Source organism: Malaclemys terrapin, chromosome 10, assembly GCF_027887155.1.
Source record: "Malaclemys terrapin pileata isolate rMalTer1 chromosome 10, rMalTer1.hap1, whole genome shotgun sequence".
Classification (NCBI taxonomy): domain Eukaryota; kingdom Metazoa; phylum Chordata; order Testudines; family Emydidae; genus Malaclemys; species Malaclemys terrapin.
The window spans coordinates 26,863,552-26,884,704 of record NC_071514.1 but is presented as its reverse complement, the minus strand read 5'-3'; the positions used below and the strand labels follow the sequence as shown (position 1 = coordinate 26,884,704).

The 21,153-nt window shown below is 41.9% G+C and overlaps 1 protein-coding gene and 1 long non-coding RNA gene across 3 annotated transcripts in view; one reads left to right on the top strand and one right to left on the bottom strand.

Annotated features, from left to right (window-relative positions):
* The window catches only part of ALDH1A2 (aldehyde dehydrogenase 1 family member A2), a 73,996-nt gene that overhangs the window by 9,154 nt on the left and 43,689 nt on the right, over positions 1-21,153 (top strand). The gene's annotated exons all lie outside the window — the stretch shown is intronic.
* LOC128844925 (uncharacterized) lies at positions 289-19,250 on the bottom strand. Its single transcript, XR_008446553.1, has 2 exons — positions 18,809-19,250; positions 289-560 (listed from the first exon to the last, which is right to left on the bottom strand). It is a non-coding gene; the product is annotated as an uncharacterized LOC128844925 (long non-coding RNA).

Genomic DNA, 21,153 nt, shown 5'->3' with positions numbered 1-21,153 from the left:
GCACAATGGTAGAATCTATATCAGTTTGCCCATAAAGCCAAATGGTTCATAAAATATCACTGTTTTTTATGATTTTTTATGATTTTTCTCAACTATTTTTCCTTGTACTGAAACAAGACATTTTGCAATTTAATTTTTCATCACCTCATTTTTTTAAATGACTGTTTTTCATTTGTTTGTTTTAGCTTTTCCAGTATAAGAGTACCACTTCCTCCCTGAAGCAAACAAAACTAAAAGCACAGATGCAGAGACAAAGATACATAGCTCAAGAAAATGAAAGATTGCATAGACCAATGTGACTAATTCTTTATTATAAATCAACATGGATGCATCAAAATTCAATCTGGCTGAAAGAGATGCATTGTGACAGTCAAATCGTGTATTTATAGAGAAGTATGACTATGATGGGGCTATGTAAAGACAAGGTATTTTTATTTATTATCAAAGAAAGTCAATTTCTTCAGCAAATTAAAGCTCTTGAGCACTTTCATGCTGTTTGCATATAAATCTCCCTCCACCTTCTCCTTTGGAGAGGCATCCTGTCAAGTGATGTGGGGTACCTAGGAACAAACACAAATAAGTGGCTAAATTGACTACTTACAGACTTTTAAACATTATTTGTATTTTATATAATATATTAAAATGATGTAGCTTAAAAAGTGATTGCTTTTTAAGGACCTAATCCTGCATTATTTGCACACTCATGATTAGTGAAGGGCTGGCTGCTCTGATTGTATATGAGCAGCTTGTTTCACCCAGAACACAAGAATTTCCGTACGTTGGAATCAGTCAAAAATCATAACAGCCCTGGCTAGTGTTTTCTGTTATTTTTAATAATGATCTACACTATGTGTAGATAAATGTGACATTTATTTAAATTAATACAATGTGGTCAAATTTTTAGTGCACAAACAATTTGTTACTTAAATATGCAGTACAAATCACTACATCAAAGTGAAACAAAGCCAACACTAAAATATTCTCCAACAACAAAAACAGAATTCCTTCGAATTCACTCCGAACCCTGCCCAGAGGGTGCCTGGTGAACTAGATTTTGCAACATGACCTAAAAGTCAATGCATTCAGGTGTTGCTGGACTGAAGTAGGAGTAATTTTCAGAGGGGAGGGTCCTCTAGTGAAAATTCCCTGACACCTGATCTGATCTCAACTTTTACAATAAAATACAAGGAGAGAGGCAATCTCTAGAATACACAGGAATTAATCCATAAAGCAATTAGTAGGTCACAGTCAACACTCTAAATTGCACTTAGAACCTAAGTGGAAGCCAATGTGACCTATTGAACAGAGGTATAATGCAGTCCCTGCACACCAATGTATGCAATGGGCCACATTTTAATCCAGCTGCAGTTTTCATGTGGTCTTCAGATGTAGCCCATAGTAGAGTAACTCAATTGCAGGAATCTATGCTGGAGGTGGCAGGGGCATGGAGAATTGTAGTGAAGTCCAACTCTGAATGAAAAGGTTGCCACCTCTTTGCCAAGCTCAGATGGGAAAAAAAAAAAGCACTCTTCGCTGTTCTCTGGACATCCAGCAGCAGGCAATGACTGAACATTCCTAAAATTGCAAACGGGGGTAATAAAAAGTGCCTTTCAACACAAAGAATCTCCAAACACACCTCTCTCTGTAAGTATCAGGGGGTAGCCGTGTTAGTCTGTATCTACAAAAACAACAAGGAGTCTGGTGGCAAAAATACTTTATCCATCGCTGAAGTGAATCCACTTCTGGGGTGCAACACATTAGCTGCGTAACAATGCAGAGCAACACAAGGCAACAGTTTGAGACCAGAAGTGAAAAATACTAGCGTCAATTGAACTTGGAGAGGATTTTAGGAAGATGAAATGTAATTATCCAAACTAAAATGTGACCATAATACAAAGGCTAACAACCCTAGCCTCCCTGGGTGAAAAATGCCACAGGATTTTAAATGACAGTGTTTGGTCAGGACCTCAATTCTTCATTTCATCTGAAATATGACATCCCTAGCAGCACCATGCTGGGGCATTGTTTCAGTGCTGGCTCAGTGGGAAGTATGCCACATACTAAATCACCAACTCCACTTTTAGGAGCACCCTGGGATTTCCTAGGAGGTTTCTCATGCAATTACTGGCCAGGTCTCAGCCTGATTAGGTTGTGAGATTTGAGGTAGGTTAGCATTTGGGGCTGCTTGTAGGATCTCAGAATTAATCTCTTTGTGACATATATGAAATAGTGGCACCCTTGACTGATAGATTGTTGTTTAAATAGAGTAGTAAAGAGCAGTCCCTAGGACAGGTATTTCCCCATTCTCTTCTGTGATGAAGACTTATGACCCCCCTCCTCTAGGCCCCCATCTTTTAATTTAGGCCCAGACTGCCTAGAAAGTCTCCTAGCTTTGTGTGCTTCCAGATATGGGTATTCAACTTGAGACACACAACATCAGGGGCCAGTTCTGAAAATGTCAGTCTTAGCTTAGTCTGTGGCCTCCTTTATTCTCCCGTTCACAGCCAGGTTGTCTTGTGATCCCGCTGACTCTCCTAAAGCTGCTTTTTTTTAAAAAAAAGTCTACACTTTATTTTTAATTTGCCTTTACATCTTTGGTATTTTCTCATCAAATACCTCAAAGCAGTTTTCTAATTTTCATTTTATATCTTTCTGCTTCTACATTTTATGTTCTCTTCTATTAGCATCACTTAGGCAGGATTGCTTTTGCTTTTATTAAGGATATTTTTTGGCCTGCTTAAACCCTTGTATCTTTCTGTTTAACCATCCCATTTATTTTCTTGTCTCTTTGCTTCCTTTTTTTGGCCTTGGGAATGCAAATCTTCTGTGACTCGTATACATTCGTAAGCCTCCATGCTGATTCTATGGATTTTAATTTCCTAACTTCAAGCAGGAGGTTTCTAACTTCCTTCCTTTTCTTAAAAAAAAAAAAAAAAAATCCCCTCTTGAAGTTTTAGTATCCCAGAGAGTAGTGCTTCTTCATGTGATCCTCTCCTGCAATGATGTTGAAATTATTTATGTGGTAACTGTTACTCAATGGTTCAGCTACAATTACTTCTTAAACCAACTCCTGTGTGACAGGACTAAGTCAAGTGTGGGTTAGAATATAGAGAATTATTTTTTCACACTCTCTTTCACAGCATAATATTCACTCGGGTAATATGTGATTATTATTCTAATAGCTTTTATTGCCTCCCTGTTCTTTTTCAAATTTAACTTCATGATTATTGTTCTGATCCAGAGGTCAGGACTATGCCCCTGCTATTGTGTTTGTGTTTTATGACCACAGATTTGTATCCACTGCTGAGTCTACCTCAGAGTCTTCTCTACCCAGACATTTTCGTTCAATAGAATTCATGGAATTCTTTATGTATGGGGCTACTCCCCCCATCTTTGCAGCCTAACCTGTCCTCCCTATGAAGTTTATAGCTAGAAATTATGGTATGCCACTGATTATTCTCACCCCACCATGTTTCAGACATGCCAGGGTTTTTTTCTCGCAGTGAGACAGTCCAGATCACCCATTTTTCTCTTAAGCTTTTTGCATTGGTTTATAGGCACTTGTACTTTTATAACTGTAAGATGACTTGGATGAAAGCTGCAGGCTGACCAGCTGAAAAGCCTACAAAGCCTCTTCAACTAGATCACTATGGCATTTCCTGAGACATAGGACCTACTTCTCATTTACCACCCTGGCAGTGAAAAGGGTCTTAAAATGGAAGTAAATTATATTTACAGCCACTTTAAGCCCCCTTTATGCTGCCACAGTGATGTAAAGGGGCTTGGTGTAAATGAGAATCAGGGCTCATGGACCTGAAAAGAGGCATTTTATTTTGCATTCTGAAATTGAACAAGAGTTTGTCGTCACTGCTCTTTCTGACCCATTTTAGAAGTGCCTTCCTCAGATCCCAGCACTTGCCACTGTGCATCTCCACCAAGCACCAATTTACCTTATCGTACAAAATCTTTATTTCCTCCTAATTGCTTTGAATACTAATCAACATTAAGCCATCTGTATAGGTTAACTTAATGGAGTGGGTAGAAACAAACAGTGTAATAGGCTGTTCACCTGTTCAAATCAAGGAAAAAGGAGAGCTTTCTTTAATGGTTCCCTCTTCTTTCAGGCTGGAAAGTGTGGTTCTAGCAATTTCTGTACTGGGGCACCCTGAAAGCTCTGACAAGAACTTACAGCTCCTGAAGCTAACAAAGGGGCTGATCTAAAGCCCCCACAAGTGAGCGAGGCTTCCCATTGAGTCCAGAGGAGTAGGCCCAAATAGGAGCCAATAACTGAACCCAGGCAGGATTATCCTGTTCAGAGACCTACAATGGTCTTCACTTGTTTAACGTTGTTTTTATTTAATTGTAATTTTTGCAAACTTAAAATACCCGATCCAGCTGTTTTTCTTCCTAGGTGCCTGAGGTGCTGAGGCTACCATTACACTGTGTCTGTGGCATAGCTTAATAAGATTTCAACCCTGACTTCTCCGTCACCCATCAGGCTTTCTTAGTCTTTCCTTCCTTATCTCTACCATAATTCCCCAGCCACTTCTACTAAGGGTCTGAGCCAAAGCCCATTGAAGTCAATGGGACTCTCTCCATTGACTTCGCTGAACTGGAGCAGGTTCTAATTCCCCACCTGTTCTTTTTAGGCAGGCAGCTCAGGTCTCAACCAGCTGTCTGAGACTCCAGAGCAACATGCCTGTGCTGTGTTAACCTGGTCCTACTGGTCTGAGCCCTTTGATAGTCATTTTAAAACCATTTGTTATTTTGGTAAAGACATTTTTACCTAAAGTCATTCCTGTGCAATAAATAATACTCAGTACTTTCCCGCCAAGGATCTCGAAGCTTCTAACAAACATCAATTACTTCAGCCTCCCATCATCCCCGGGAGACTGGTGAGTGTTAGGTCTGTTTTACAGCAAGGGAAGCTCAGGCTTGAAAGGTGATCATGGTGATCAAGGTTATACAAGTCAGTGTTAGATTCAGGATTCGAATCCAGATCTCCTGACTTCCCCATCCCTCACTGCATTACCATGTGCTTTCCTTGTCTTTGAATAGAGAAATGGCATATTTTAAATAGTCCAAGCGGCAAGTTCTCTAAATTACTCCCTCTGCAGAGATGCATGAGTATCAGAGACCTCAGAAAAAAGAACAGGAGTACTTGTGGCACCTTAGAGACTAACAAATTTATTTGAGCATAAGCTTTCGTGGGCTACAGCCCACTTCATCGGATGCATAGAATGGAACATATAGTGAGGAGATATATATACATACAGAGAACATGAAAAGCTGGGAGTTGGCCAACCAACTTTTCATGTTCTCTGTATGTATATATATCTCCTCACTATATGTTCCATTCTATGCATCCGAAGAAGTGGGTTTTAGCCCACAAAAGCTTATGGTCAAATAAATTTGTTAGTCTCTAAGGTGCCACAAGTACTCCTGTTCTTTTTGCGGATACAGACTAACACGGCTGCTACTCAAAGACCTCGGAGACAGTCAGAACACCGGAGACAAATTAACAGGCTGAGAGCCCTGGACAAGACAATGCACATTTGGAATTGGGCTGCTTCCTCAAATGCTCAGAAGGTTGAAGTTAGTGTATTACATACAGAGGTGAAAGTAAGCTGGTATGCCCCAGTACGGCGTACCGGCAAGAGCCAGTGTGCCGTACTGGGCGGCCCGGCTTCCGCAGGCAGCAATTTAAAGGGCCTGGGGCTCCCAGCAGTAGCTGGAGCCCCAGGCCCTTTAAATTGCCACCAGAGCCCTGCTGCCGGAGCCTTCGGGGTAGTGGCAGTGGGGCTCTGGGAGTTATTTAAATAGCTCTTTAAATAGCTGCCAGAGCAGTAGCGGCGGCCGAGCCCTGGGCCCTTTAAACTGCTACCGGAGCCCCCAGCTGCCGTTGCTACCCCGGCGGGGGAGGGGGAGGGCACTTACCAGTACAGGGTGGGCCAAGGCTGGCTCTGACCCCCCCCATTGCCCGCCCCTTCCGCCCGAGGCCCGCCCCTTCCGGGGTCCAGAGCCGGACCCAACCCAGCCCCGTACCAGTAGTCCCTATTTCTACTTTCACCCCTGATTATATATTGTGCGTGCACATTCACACACACACACGCGCGCAATCTTACATTTGCTTTCTGCTCTTTGCTGCTTCTTTATGTAGCACAAAAATGGACTCAGTGTTTGGGGGTTTTGCTGCTGCTGTTCATTAGAGATATTAGGTTCAGATTTTGATGGGAGATCTGAATAATAAGGTCACATGAGGCTGTACCCTGAAATGCTACCCACCCTTTTATTTTTCTATGAGTATCAGAATTCTTTCTGGTGGCAGGGAGTGGAGAAGAAGACCTGCATCTAAGGTCATTCCCACTTGTGACATCATTATTCAGGTCCTCCAAAGATTTTAATAAGGTCCTCCTTTTTATTTTTTAAAGGGGGGTGAGGAGGCCCTGATATTTAATATGAAAAGTACCCCAACCCCACAGACAGAGACATCCAGCAACTGGAACAGCTCAGCGTCACCCACCCCCATCTACCCAGGTGGTCCAGGCTGCATAGAGCTTTTGGGGCCAGTTCCTCAGCTGGTGTAAATCGACATAGCTCCATCTAGTCCCTGATATTTTTTTTAGACCAGTCTATGATAGTTTCTGTATCTCTCACAGCCTTTTTTAATCGACTCATTTTGAAAGAAAGCTGTGTTTATGGCAGCCTGACTTTCCCTCCGGTTACACATGGAGCAAGAACAAATTGCTTTTCTTTTTTGGGTTCGGCTCTCTAAATACAAGTGTGGGCGCGCACACACGCAGAGTACTTGATAAAGGCTTCTGACCAGGAAATCAGTTACCTGTTTTCACAAAGTGGCTCTCTGTGACTGAGAGCCTTTGTAGTCAGCTCTTCCATCTGTTTGCCTAAATGGTCTGTAGGGAGACTAAAAGCAGTGAACCTGGAATAACAACATTTGACTTCAACTAGGCCCTCTGAGAGTTCAGTTATTACTTAATGGATTGAATTGGCGACATATCCTATACCAGATAACAGCCAAGGGTTGTATTAAATTAACCTTCGCAAATGGGTATTTATTGGTGTGCTCTTTAGAGAAGGTTAGTTATTGGGCTACATGTGCTAGCTGTAATTAATATGGCTCTTCATGCTTCTACATGCTGATAGGTATTTGCACTGTCTGGGTGAAAAATTTCTCAGATTAAAGCCTTGATGGTGGTTCTAGCCATTTAGTGATCAAGTGTCACTGTGTTCACTACATTGAGCATAAATCCTGTCTTGTAAACAGCAGGGAGACTAATGAGCTTTGCCCACATTCTGGTATCATTACAAGGGGTTCCAGCAGAGTAAAAGGGGAGTCGTTTGGAAAGAGGAAGAGAAACAGTGATTTGAAAGCAAATGGAAAAATTCTCAGGCTTAGATAAATGAACATGTGTGTGTAGGGAAGGCGTACAAGACTTATAACCCACTCTGGTCATTTAGGGAAATCTCTGGGTTGTGGGGTTTTAGTTTTGTCTTAGTCCATATTGTAAAAGCTGTTTGTTTGGTAAAAGGTGAGGCTTATGTTTTTAATTTACACACCTAAAATTATTGGTCTGCTTCTATTTAGAGGTAAATAAAAGAGCTCATTTTTCATGCAGGCCATAATGAATAGCTCACAATTATAAAAAGACTAGTGTTAAACACCATTAAATATTGGCATTATTTTGTTATACCCCTAAGTGTTTTATTTGCTCAGCACTGTAATCAACTCCTGCAAGAATTCTTCACATCCAATTTTCGTCTTAGCACCACAGTGTACCTTGGGGTGTAAATCTGTCAGATATCCAAACACAGTGGGATACTTTTGACAGCTTAATCCCAGCCTTCCCCAATCAGCCTTATGGATAATAGAAAGTAAGTCAAATGGACTGTTCCAATTTTCTATTTGTGGACTCAATGGCTAATTGACTGAAACAACTGAAGGAGAAATCAAAATTGAACTCCGAGGCAAGAGACTCTAACTAAAGTTTTATTTCCTTCGAGAGAGACCATGTTTAAAATAAACAAATCAAAATTCCCCGAGCTCCTTTATTGGAAAGAAAAGCCCCTGCTCATCTGTGCCTCTGAGCAAAGAGATTCCATTGTCATTTTGGAGAAGAGGAGAGATGATGTGCTCTGTATCTTCTTGAAGAGCAATTGATGAAAGAGTTTCCAAATTAGTCTTTTGGGAATTACTTCACACCTGCAACTACCAAACACAACAACTTTGTTTTAAAGGCTTTCACCAAGGATGTCATGGGTGGTATTCCTTACAGTGTAAGTGGTACATAATGTGAGGTAACTTAATGCTGATGATGCCAAGCTATTCTCTTTCTGAAGCCCATTAATAACGTCCCATTTTCAGGAAGACTAATATTCCTGCATAGTATTCTAGAGATAAGTGACAGTTTAACCAGTATAATAATGAATGGTACCAGACCCAGAACTGAGCCTCAGGAATAAGGGCCTCCAGATCTTTGGGAAAGTTCAGATTTAGATCCAGACTTTGTGGCTTGGGGTCTTCAGTTATAACCAGTATGGGAAGTAAAAATAATCACCTGCATGTATCTTATTAGATGTACACCTCTACCCCAATATAACGCTGTCCTCGGGAGCCAAAAAATCTTACCGTGTTATAGGTGAAGCCGCGTTACAGCAAACTTGCTTTGATTTTCCGGAGTGCGCAGCCCTGCTCCCCCCCTCCTCCGGGAGCACTGCTTTACCACGTTATAGCCAAATTCGTGTTATATCGGGTCGCGTTATATCAGGGTAGAGGTGTATTAGTGAATATCATGATTACTAGATATATCAGTGAATGCACTTTGGGTAGAACAGGGTTAGTGTAAACTTTAAAATGTATAGATGTTCCACAGAAATCCAATCAGGCTGATAAATATTCAGCTTGATTTTATATATCCCTGAAGTGCTGACAATTAGAACAGTTAATCCAAGGTTATATTCCTAAACGCTTTTCGAACTGTCTGGTTTTTCACTTTTAGGTAATTTTTGCGCTGCAGGACCTGCAATAAAAGGAAGTTTCATTGGTATCATTTAGCAAATACATTCAAAATGCTGTAACAGAAATATTTGCAAACATTAAGTAGGTTAGTGGGATACTAGTGGGGGCAAATTTTCCAGAAGCTATGACTGTTCACTTGGGTCTAATATAGACTTAGCACTTTGCAGGTCAGTGGCTCTGCTATTTGTCTCTGACCTAACAGATCTGGAGTTCTTCACATCAAAACCAAGTCTTGCTGAGCTGAGATCAAACGTGCTAAGGTAAGGATCCTGCCAGTGATTTATCATGCCAGGGAGAGTGATCAGGCCATATGGGGCCACTGCAAATGAAGTTGACATTCCAGCAATTTCTCATATGTGGTTATAAAGTGATTTTCTCATATGGGACTTTCAAGTCAAGCTGAACTCTTCCATGACATTTTTCTGAGGCAGAGTTGTCTGTAATGTTCAAGAGTAGCAGGAGTAAATACTTATGTTGTGTAGCTAAAATGTGGCCTAATTTGTAAGCAACACCCTGCACTTTGGTAATGAACATGTGAAATAGCAAATAGTTAGTTACAAACAATTTTGAAGACTAATGTTACTGTCTTCATTTAAATATTAAAATCATTCTCCCATGCATAAAAGAACACATAATTCTGTTCTGTATTATTATTTAACTATCAAATCTGTGCTGAGATGCACAATAACAAGCACAGCACACAAGCACCTATGCATGATTTAGGAAAAACATGCTGTTCAATTTTAGATTCATTTCTAAAAAAATCCCTTATCTGAATAGTCCTTATGCCCACTGCCTAAAATGACAGTCCTTGTGTAAGGATACCGGTGAGGAAGGGTTTCCAGAATCGGTTTCTTAATTGCCACAACTTCATTAAAGTGCAGTGACAGCTCAATAATTGATTTTCAAAACAAATACCTCCTCCCTCCCACCAATGCCCGACAATGAATTTTTAGAAATCTCTCATTGTTTAATTTTTAGGTCTCAGTAAATGCAATCAGCCAGATGGACCTTGTGCCCTAAACATAATTTTTTCCCCTCACATGTAACCAAATTTGCAGTTACTTGTTCACGAATGGCTTTTCTTTTCTCTAAATGGCAGATCCAGTGCATAATAAATGTTTCAGGAATCCTAGTTTCCAACAAAACCCTTTCTGATGCAGGGCAGATTACGACAGTGGAGAGTTTCACGAGAAATTAAAGAGAGAGCCCCACTACTGAAAGCGTGACTCAAAGTTTTGTTAGGATTACATGAAATATTAGCTGGACTAGGGCAAGTGTAATTGTCCCTGTATTGTGCTACTATCAGCAGATAAATTCTTCATTAAATGAAAAGGTGCAAATTACTTTGAGAAAAGCAATTACTTCCAGTGCTGCATGTAAAATTGTGTTTATAGGTTGTAATAATACAGCCAAAATGAATAAGATGTTTCTGATCTGTTACAAGGACAGTGTAACAAACAATGCACGTTGATATATTTTACCCCCGTAGAGTAATTTTCTGGAGGAACCATAAGCAAAATTAATCCCTTTAGTATGACTGAATTAAAATAATGGCTGCTTCATCAGCATGTGCCACAGTGAGAAACTCGAATAGAAAAGGGTATAATCGCTGTTTGGCAGACTAGGTTTTATGCAGGAAATACTTGTGAAGGAAACAAGTTAAGTAAGCATGCTACTACTGCACGTTGTTAAGACATACTTAATCTCCTCAACTAATTACCCAAACCTCCTAATTCAAAATCATATAAACAAAAACATTTAGATAAGCTGGATGTTTTTTCAAATAGGTGTCCCCTATGGCTTAGAAAATAAACATGACACGTCTCCCCTTGTCTGATGTGTTGCCATTTGCAAAAGAGCAGACTCAACTCTCAGAAAGACAGAAGACTAATTAAGCCAGGGAGATAGGCAGATCAAACATTTGGTGCGAGGATTTTGTTTCATAGGGAGAAGAAAAATCATGTTAAATTCCACTTGCACAACCGATTGACAGGAGGTTGTCAAACCCCATCAGTGTCTCCCGCTACTACTCAGGAGTTGAATTTCCCACAGAACTTCTCCTCAAGCCACAGCTGCTTCCGACTGTACCATTTTAACTCAATTGACATTGCAATGGAGTGACTCCTGATTTACACTGGTATAGGTAAGAGCAGGATCTGGCCCTGAAACCCTGTTCTCAAGATATTGATGTACTTTACTATTTTAAAAACTTATATCCTGATCCAGACCTCAATGCAGTGAATGGAAAGACCGTCATTGACTTCAATGGATTTTGGATCAAGCCCTTGTTGTTTGAGGATTATATCCAGAAAAGCTATAGGCCCCAATCTGAGCTATCCAGACACACTGCACTTGGGATAGGCCTCAAACGGGTGGTAAAGGTGACTCTACTCCATTTCAATCCATCCCAATTCATGGAACTGCTGGGGGCAGTTCAGCTCTCAGCATAAGTTAGCGACGCCATTGTGGCCATTGCGGCACCAAAGATCATGAGTCTGGCCACACGCTTCCTGCCCTTAATGTGCCCCCTACACCAGAGGGATCCCCAGCTGGTCACCTAGACCAACTTAAAGACTTATTTGTGTCACCATTATGGTGCAAAGCACCTTATTGGGGCTGGGGATTTGGCTCAGAGATGGAATGACTTGATCATGAATTTACTAGCCTGCAGAGCTTGGTGCAAGACTCATCTTGTCTGACTCTGGAAAGCTTTCCCTGGGCCCAGTCCTTGTCCTTGTTCATGGTCTCATTGGGAGAAATCTTGACCCTACTGAAGTCAAGGAGAGTTTTGCCTTCATTGACTTCAGTGGGGCCAGAACTTCACCCACTGACTTCATCTGAGACTTATTGGCTGAATAAAGGCTGCAATATGAGGCTTTTTTTGATGGTTTGGATCACTATATAGAGAGAAGCTGTTTGTCCCATCAGTTGTGTATAGTTTAATGTCCCACTAGCATGTAATTAAAATAAAATCTCTGAGACCTGAACCAGATTAAGATGGAATCACTCTTACATGGTGGGGGCAGGGGAACTGTCTTTGTCAGTAGGAAACTAAATTCTTCTCTTCAAAATATGACCTAAAGAATAATGTTAAAACCAAAATAATGGGCCAAATTCTTTCCCAGTCTAACAAAGCTAATGGAGGGTACAGTGGGATTAAATTGTCCCAGTATATTTCATAAAGATCTTACCTGTTGTACACAACACTTCAGATTATTCAGAAGAGAAATTTAAAAAATTAGTTCACTTTTTACCGCAAGTGTTTTGCATTTCAGCCAGTAGTGACAATGAAACTGGGCTGGTCAGTGTCACGTTCACTGTGTCAGTTTCTCATCAATTCCCCTTTCTGAGTCTTATACTTTAGTCCCTAGCTGTAAATGTTTTAAATTTCCCAATCAATACATTTTGGATTTTAGATATTTTGTATCTTGTGCTTTTAATAAAACCTAAATTTAAGTTAATGAATGAAAACCCCATTCTATGGCAGTGTTTCCTTAAAGGCTATGGCAACTTGTTTCTGGCTCTACATCCGAATTAGAGCTGGGAAAAATCCCACCTGGTAAAAAAAGAACACTCTTCTTCCTTTAGAAATCTCTTCTTATTTGGGAGGTCAGGCAGAGCTGAATAAAAGTCAACAGATAGGCAGCCAAAGAAGGAAAATCAACATGTGTGTGGGGCTCACAGTCTCTCTGGCTGGTTTCAGTCTCCAATAAAGCAATGGAACCTCCCAATACAAACATCTCCTACTGGCTGCTTGTGTAGCTACCTTTTCATCACCTACGGGCCTTCTCCTGCTCCCTTTGAAGTCAGTTGGAGTTTTTCTATTTAGTTCAGTGCAAATGGGATTGGTCTCCTCATGATGGAACAGCAGTTCATTGGCAGTCCTGACTTGCTTGCCAGAGTTTAAATCTTGTTCACAGTTCATTGTCACTCTAATTAAAATGATTACAAACAGTGCCCATTTGAAAGACACCTTATTATGAAAACAAATGCTGGACAACTTCAGTGGGAGCCACACTTTCCCCTCAGCATAGCTTTAGTGAACAACAGAATAGCCACTGTCAATTTATACCATTAATCTGTAAATCCTGCCTCTAGCTGTGATTCTCATATCCATCTATTGATACAGTTTGAAAAGTGGTCCCATCACTGACACAGCCCAAACATTGGACCACGTCATGCTACTGGCTTTATAAACAGAACTCCACATTGCTTAAAAGTGCATAGCCCATATAATTTGTTTAGTGGCCACTGCAAAGCACTGTGTACTCTGTTCATTCACTGCACCACCCCTTATTTTATTTATATTTAATTTGGTGACCAATCACCAAGTTCTCCACCAACATGCCAAGATTGCATTTTGCCGTCATGACGCGAGTTTATAAAATATGGATTTTCCCAGATTCTGTAGCCACCTGTCGATTCCCAGGCAATCACAGAAATGCCCTGTGACATACACTGTCTAGAATGCTGGAGGCTTGTTGTGTCAAGGCAGCCATAAAAGTGAAGGAAAACAAAGCCTGAGAAAATAAACAAGCTGCACCTCTGATTGGCAATCCCGTCTAGTTCATTCCCTTCCCAATGACTAACTGTTAGGACTCCTGAAATGTGTCCAAAGGAGAGGAAATTAAGTTGCTGAGATGGGAAAGGATATGAAATTTCCTGACCAGACTGAGGTACAGGTGCCCAGTATCTGTGATGTTATGAAACATTTACCAAGGGAATGATTCTGGATTTTTTGCATGCCTCTAAAATTGTCCTTCCTCCACATCCCCCAAAAAGTCCTATTATGTATTTCTTAATTCCTCCAGCTATGAGAAGATGCTGGGGGCCAAACAGCTGTGATTCCTTCATAAAGTACTTTGGCATCTGATGCCCCCTCCCCCTCTCTTGTAGCCTTGGCGTTGAAGGCTCTCCAAGGAAAAAAGCCACATATGAAAAAGGGATCACTTTGATAGAACGAAACTATAACCAGCTACTAAATCAATTGAGTTAGGAAATTCCCATTCATTCCTGCATTCATCCAGAACCATATCTCCTGTGGGAAGCCATTATTATTTGGATGTTAAAATCCTCTTCCTGTACCAAAAAAACATTTTTGGATCAGCAAAAGTACAAAAACATTGTTTATTAAATCCATGGGAAAATAATTCTATCTCAAAGGAGCTGAAAGCTAGGCCACTGTCTGTCCACTGGCGGAGGTTCTTACTTGTGCACCTGGGGATCTTATAGAAAAAGTCTGATGACATCATCACTAAGCAATATCGAATTAGGAATGTAAATCATCATTTCACTAGCACATCATCTGAGAACGTTTTAAAAAAAGGAAATGAAAAGTTACATTGTTGCCACCTGTGTTGATTGCTCTGCTGAATTAAAACAACTCCAATGCTATTGTTCCTGCATATTTTTAGAGAAGACAGTAAACATGAGAGGCAATGAACATGCAGGAATCCCTGGTGGATTTAAAAATCAGTTCCGCTTCCCAAAGCCAGAGTTCGCCCCAGGGTAAACATCAGAAGGAATTTGTAATTCAACAAAAACAAATTTCTTTCCATTAAGAGCAGCACAGAAGATATTAGCTCTGTGGCATATTTGTGGGTATGTGGGTGTGGAGGGTGTCACTTAATAGGAGTTTGTAAACATAACTTTGCTAACCGATCATGTTCTAGAAATGAATTACAGCTATGTTTTGAGGTGAACATTGTTACTAATAATTACCAAACCTCAACTGGGACAGACTACTAATTAACTGGGCTATTATAATGGTTTCTTCCTGAAGCTTAGACTGCTTTGCATTAGGCTAAAACAGCTACTACTACCCTGATCTTTCAGAAATGATGAACATCCACAAATCCTACTGATGCCAGTGCCCAGTAGCTTTAAAACTCAGGCCATATATACTATAATACATGATCCAAAATAAAAAACAGGACTGAGATTATTTGTCTGCAGTATCTCTGGGTGACACTTGGAAGTCCATTGCTTGTTTTCTATAATATTCAGGATGATATCGCAGGTTTCATTTTTCTAGGTATCCCATCATGTTTGGAATGTGTCCTAATCAATGGGCCAATGCTTTCTTTGGTTACAATGCCCAGTGAAGTCAATGGGATTTGTACATGATTAACCAAGGGCAGACTTTGGCCCTACTAATGAAGTGATTCCCCAGGCAAAAAATGGAGCAGCCATTAGGCATTCAAAGTTCTGGATTAGAAACTATCAGTGCATGCGGGTGTGTTTGTGCATGAGAGAGAGAGAGTGAAAATATTAACCATGAAACCCTGGCCTGGCAAGAGAAATATGGGAACCCACGTTCTCCCATTTCATTCTACTAAGATGTTACAGATGTTTTCTGGGGGGGACCTGAGCTTGGGGCTCCAGTAAAATCCCCCCATTTTTTCTTCCCCTCTCTTCATCTCTGATGACAGCAGGAATGTCCCTACTTTGGGAAAGTGTCATGGGCTCGTCACAAGAGCTGGGCAAGAGAGCCCTCTTGTTGATGCCCCGTGTGAATAGATGGCACTTTGAACAGTGAAGAACAACCTCCCCCACCTGTTACATTATGGCGTCAGCACTGATGCTTTGATAGTGAGCAAAAGGCTGGCATGATTTCCTCATTTAGACAATTTGTAGCATTGTAGGCCAATCAAAATCAGCTTTGGTCACCTAAGAGGGGTGTCATATTTGTTGTCTAGATGAGTTTATGATTGATCAGTTCATTGTACTGGATAGATTCATGGGCTATTTTACAAGGAACACAAATAAAACGAAGAGTTTCTGTTCTCTCTTACTGGTCTGAAATGGCTGAAGTACTCACTTAAATGAGGGTAGGTGGCAAACTTAATGCTCACTGCATTGCTTCCAAAACCTCTCCACTGTTTTCCCCCTCGTTTGGCACAGTTTCATTGACAGCACCCAGTGGGCTAGATTACTTAACTACTCACAGTGCCACATAGCTAATACATGACATACTGCATGCTTATTCTTTTCCCTATTGCAAACCACAGAAGTGAACACTAGGATTCAAACAAAAACAAATTACTTCAGCAACTCCTGGAAAACTCAAGTGGTTAATCAGTTACCTTTTATTTAAATATATATGCTTAATGCTGAATTAAGTTGTAAAAACCAAGGGCTGATTTATGGCCTCACTCAGCCTTAATTAACATTGATTCCAGGGGAATAGTAAATGTGAATAGCCTTCACAATTGAGGTTGAACAATGAGCTCGCTGGGTGTTGTCCAATTTGTAGCATGATTTACATGGAAGCAAGCCCTTCTTTTCCTAGGGTTATCCCTTTTTTCATCTGGTGTTTAGGATGGGTTATATATAATCCATAGATAGGAACATTTGCTGTCAAATATTTTCCCTGATTTAGAGTGAGGCACTACAATGGTCACTATAAATAAGGAAGAAAAAAAAACCCAATTTGAGGCTTTGCAGGGATTCCTTGTTCTTGCAATGTGTCATCACTTGTCCATTCCATGGCATTTTTACGAAGTGGCCATAATGAAAGTCAGATTAAATGTACAGGATATATACATTTAATCAACAGCCATTGGAGTCAGTAGTGCAGGAAGAGTTATAAAAGCTCCAGTGAATGCAAATTTATTGCAAAAGAATCTGAGTCTTGGTGGTATGAATGTCTGCTGAATGGTACTACCTGACACAGAACACCTAAAACTTTCAAAAGTGAGTTATTTAAGTGTAACGTTTTGCTTGTAAAGCCGCCAGCTGCTGGATTTCAAGACTTGAAACTGTTCCAAAACATTGGACGAGGTACTTTATATGTGCACTAGAGTAAATACTCTGATTTTACTGCCAATTTAAATGTGCTCAGTTTACAGTAATGAGCTTGTATAGGCATTACCTTGTTTATAGAAAGTGGAACAGGAAGAAACTAACATTAACCATTAACAGTAGCAATTTCTTTTGCCTTCTACCTCAACGTTATGCCAAATAGATCTTTCCCATGTCCTATCTAAAAATCTTTGCTGGTGCTGCTTTATAAACACTATGGGGATAATTGGGGTATTGAATAAAAATATTACATCATATAGGTCCAGTTAGTTTTGTGACTTCCGTGTTGCTACATCCAGTCCCTGCTTTGAAATGCATTTAAACAATATGTACAATACATGTCCTATATGTTGGTGAACTTGATGATAGCAGTTGGTCCCAGCAGAACATATTGTGGCATTTTTTAAGCTCTTTACAAAACCAGAGCAATTTCATCCGAGAAGAAAAGAAAACTGCTGTTTCCGCCCCCTGTTCTCCTTCTCAACTTCTCCATCTCAACTTCTTTTATTTAGTCCAAATGTTTTATTCTTTCAAGACAGAGAAAAATTAAGAAAGAAGCTTCATGTCTCTGTGACTCTGCAATCTTGGACAAACATCCTTGCCACCTCCCTGGCTATCTGCTTCTGAAGAGCCTCTCCCCCCCAGCCTAATGTAAAGTCTATTAAAGTCAGTGGAAAAGCTGCCAACAAAATCCTTGTTCTACACAGGTCATAGCCAGCTCTTTGTTTGTAATATCAACTCTGGTTTAAAATATACGCTAAGAAGTGACAATAACATGCCAGATGAATCCAGCACATGGTGTTACTACAGATGATGAGTTTTTATTATTTCTGTTGGGTTAGCATGGATTAGCTCCAGTTGGGAACAAGGCCCCATTTTTTAGGTGTTGTACAAACCAATAGGAGAACACAGTCCTTCGTCTAAAGAGCTTACAGTCAATACCCATGTCAGGCCAAGGGTGGATGCAACATCCAAACAAAATGATATCTGGCAAATGCCATGTTAGGCCCAAGCTTATTTATACTGTGAAGGTGACGCTGGAGGGGATGAATTTTTTTAGAAGTAGGGGAGCAGAAGGAAGAAAGGAAAAGTGAGGAGGCACTGCAGTCAGGGCTGGCTCTGGCTTTTTTGCCGCCCCAGGCAAAAAAGCCTCCCGCCACCGCCCACCACCCCTCCCCCCAGCGCGGCAGTGGAGGGCACCGAGCCCGGCTGCGGGCCGCTCTCCCCGACCGGCCGGAGCGCCGGGGGGAGGGCGGCGAGCCCACCGTGGCTCTGCTGGTGGCTGGAGCCCCGGGAGGAGGGCGGAGAGCCCGGCCGGGACTCCGCTCTCCCCGGCGGCCAGAGCGCCGGGAGGAGGGCAGAGAGCCTGGCCGGGGCTCCGCTCTCCCCGGCGGCCAGAGCGCCGGGGGAGGGCGGCAAGCCCGCTGCGGCTCCGCTCTCCCCAGAGCCGGAGCACCGCGCTGCGCCGCCCCCCTCCAGGTGCCGCCCCAAGCACAAGCTTGGTGGGTTGGTGCCTGGAGCCGGCCCTGACTGCAGTGGGATAGAGAGGAGCAGGGCAAAGAGAGTGAGGCTGAAGGCAAAGGTAATGTGAAGGAAAGCAGTGGGAAGAGGTTGCAGCTAACAGTGAATTAGCAGTGTGGAAAGGATGTCCAGAGACTAGTCCAGGGGTTCTGAAAGTGCCTTGCCCCTCTGCCCTGCTGCTGACACTGCCTACAGAGCTCCTATTGGGGGTGAGGTCTCCTTCGCTCATAGGGCTGGCCTTCCACTAGCCCACATGTCTGGGAAAAGGAAAAGGGGCAGGGTGGGTCTTGGTTAGGGGACGTGTCCCCAGATGGGCTCAATGGTGGGTGCAAGGAAGGGACCAGTTGGGGCTCAATCCCTCTCTGCTATGGGCCACTGTGAATACAGAACACACATACATAATCTCTACAATATTTTCACATCAAGTCATTCAGAATCAGTTACCTTCCAGTGGCCCAGTCCATAAAAACCCAGAAAGCTGAGATCCAGCAAATCCATGTATGTGCAGATCCATCTTGCTCTTGCAATTGCCCATTGGTGTGCACAATTAACGTGTGTGTGTGTGTGTGTGTCTCTCTCTCTCTTTCTCTCTCTCTCTCTCCAGGTCCAAGTCTCACCCTTGACTTCAGAAAAAATCAGACCCACTACACTGTCTTTCACATTTCTCTCTGGGTTTATAGGCCTTTATTTATTTCTATATGACAATGCCTCCTCTGTAGATTCCTGAGTGAGTTTTCTAAAATAGCAATAATTTATAATTCTCCTGTTTATTTTTCTAAGATTATCCTTTTGTCTTTCCTTTCTCTTTAAGAATTTCCTTGTATCTGGTTTTGCCTCATCTCTTCACTCCCTCACTTCCCAGCAGACAGACTGCAGCCTTATATGATCTTTCTCACTAGTCAATGATTCAATGTTACAAAGACCTCTAAGGCTGGTGCTTTTTTCAAGGTCCAAGTAAGTTATAACATTTTCTAGTTAACCCTTGTTAACCCTGAGAGGCAGGCAAGTGTTACTAGCCTTGCATTACAGACAGGGAAATTGAGACAGAAGGCAAAGTGACATGCTCAAGGCCGCAGTGGAAGACATTGTGAAAGCCATTATTGGAATGGAGGAGTTCCTGGCTCCAAGCCATGTGTGCAGACTTTTAGATCCTGGTCTCTCTAGTAGAAGCGAGCTCAGCAATAGTTCTACTTTTATATGTTCTTTGCACAGTGAAAAATAGAATTATGGATCAATTTGTTATCACATGAGTTTCACCAAAATTCAACCCCCCATGGAATTGTGTGATACATAACATCATCAAACAGGCAGTCAACTGAGGAGCATTGTGCCAGCCAGAGTGACCACAATGGATGGTGTACACTAGGAATCGTGTATGGAAGTGCCCAGATCTGGCTTAACCCTGCAAATCCACAAATCTCTGGGGTGTCCTTTCAGGCAGTGCCAGGCAGGGTCAGGGTGCACAAAACTTTGCACATTGTTGAAGAGTTTGAGAGCATAGTGTGCTGGGGTGTTTTCCTGGTAACATGGCCAAAAAGCATGCAACACCTCTTTGGAATATAATGAGCCGTTGAAGGAAGTTCAGATCTCTGCAAGATTATGACATTTTGCAAAAATTCAAACCATTTTATCCTCAGAATTTGATGATGACAGTGCATATGGAATGCCTCTAGATGCTCCATGTCTGCCTGTAAGTGGGTCCAGGTTTCTGACCCATATAGCAATACAGGTAGTACACAGGTTTGAGAGATCCTGAACTTTGTCTCAGGGCAAAGATATTTTTGCAGCCACAAGTTAGACATGGACTTCATGCAGGAGACAGCGAGACCTAATTGTTGAAGAAAGTCCAGTTTAGTGTGACTGTTTGACTCTGCTGGCAGTCTAGGTAGATAAATTAGTCAACACTCAACCCCATCTGCACCAAGGGTTCTGTTGGCCCAGATCCGAGGTTCTGGACTTTGGCTTTCTGCCATGAGATGCCTCCACTGTGTAGGCAATGTCTTGGAGACTGGGGGTTGAAATTCTCTGGCTTCTTCACAAGTACGTCACCATCGCTGGCATAGTCTTGGTGAGTGAACACTTCTTGACCAATCTTGATTCCAACATGTGGAGTGGCAAGTGCTAATATCCACTTGATAGTTTGACAGACTAGTGCCAGCGTGAGAATGCATCCCTACCATGCAGCTGAGGTTGGGTAGAAACTTTGAAAGCTGGGAACAAATGCGCACTCTTACACTGGTACTGATGTGAAGATCACGCACCAGATTTAGCAAAACATCTGGAACACCAATTCTTTTCAGTGTGAGCCAAAATACTGATCTGCCGTCTGAATCAAAAACCACGTTGATATTGATAAATGCCACATGAAACAGAAATGCAGCTCAGCCAGAAGGTAAAGTCATCATCCATTGTGGACCACCCAACGGTGAAATCTGATTGCGTGGACAACAATTTCTGTTAAGGCGCAGCTGCATCCTGCCAATCCGAATGCGAGTGAAGACCTTTCCAGGGACTTATGATAATGAGATTGGCCCGCAGTTGCTACATTCCATGTGAGATCCTTTGCCCTTATACAGGGACACTATGATGCCATCTTTCCATTCTGCTTATGCTCACATTTAAGAACAGCTGATGCAGGGCAATGCTCACTGGTTCCAAAGCATCTTTGAGTAGCCAGGGTGGAATGCCATCAGGTCCAGCAGCATGTCCATTCTGTAACTTTTGGATGACCTTTCATACTTCCTTGGATGATGAAGGATCAGTGTGCATCTCTGGCTCTGCAGCTATGT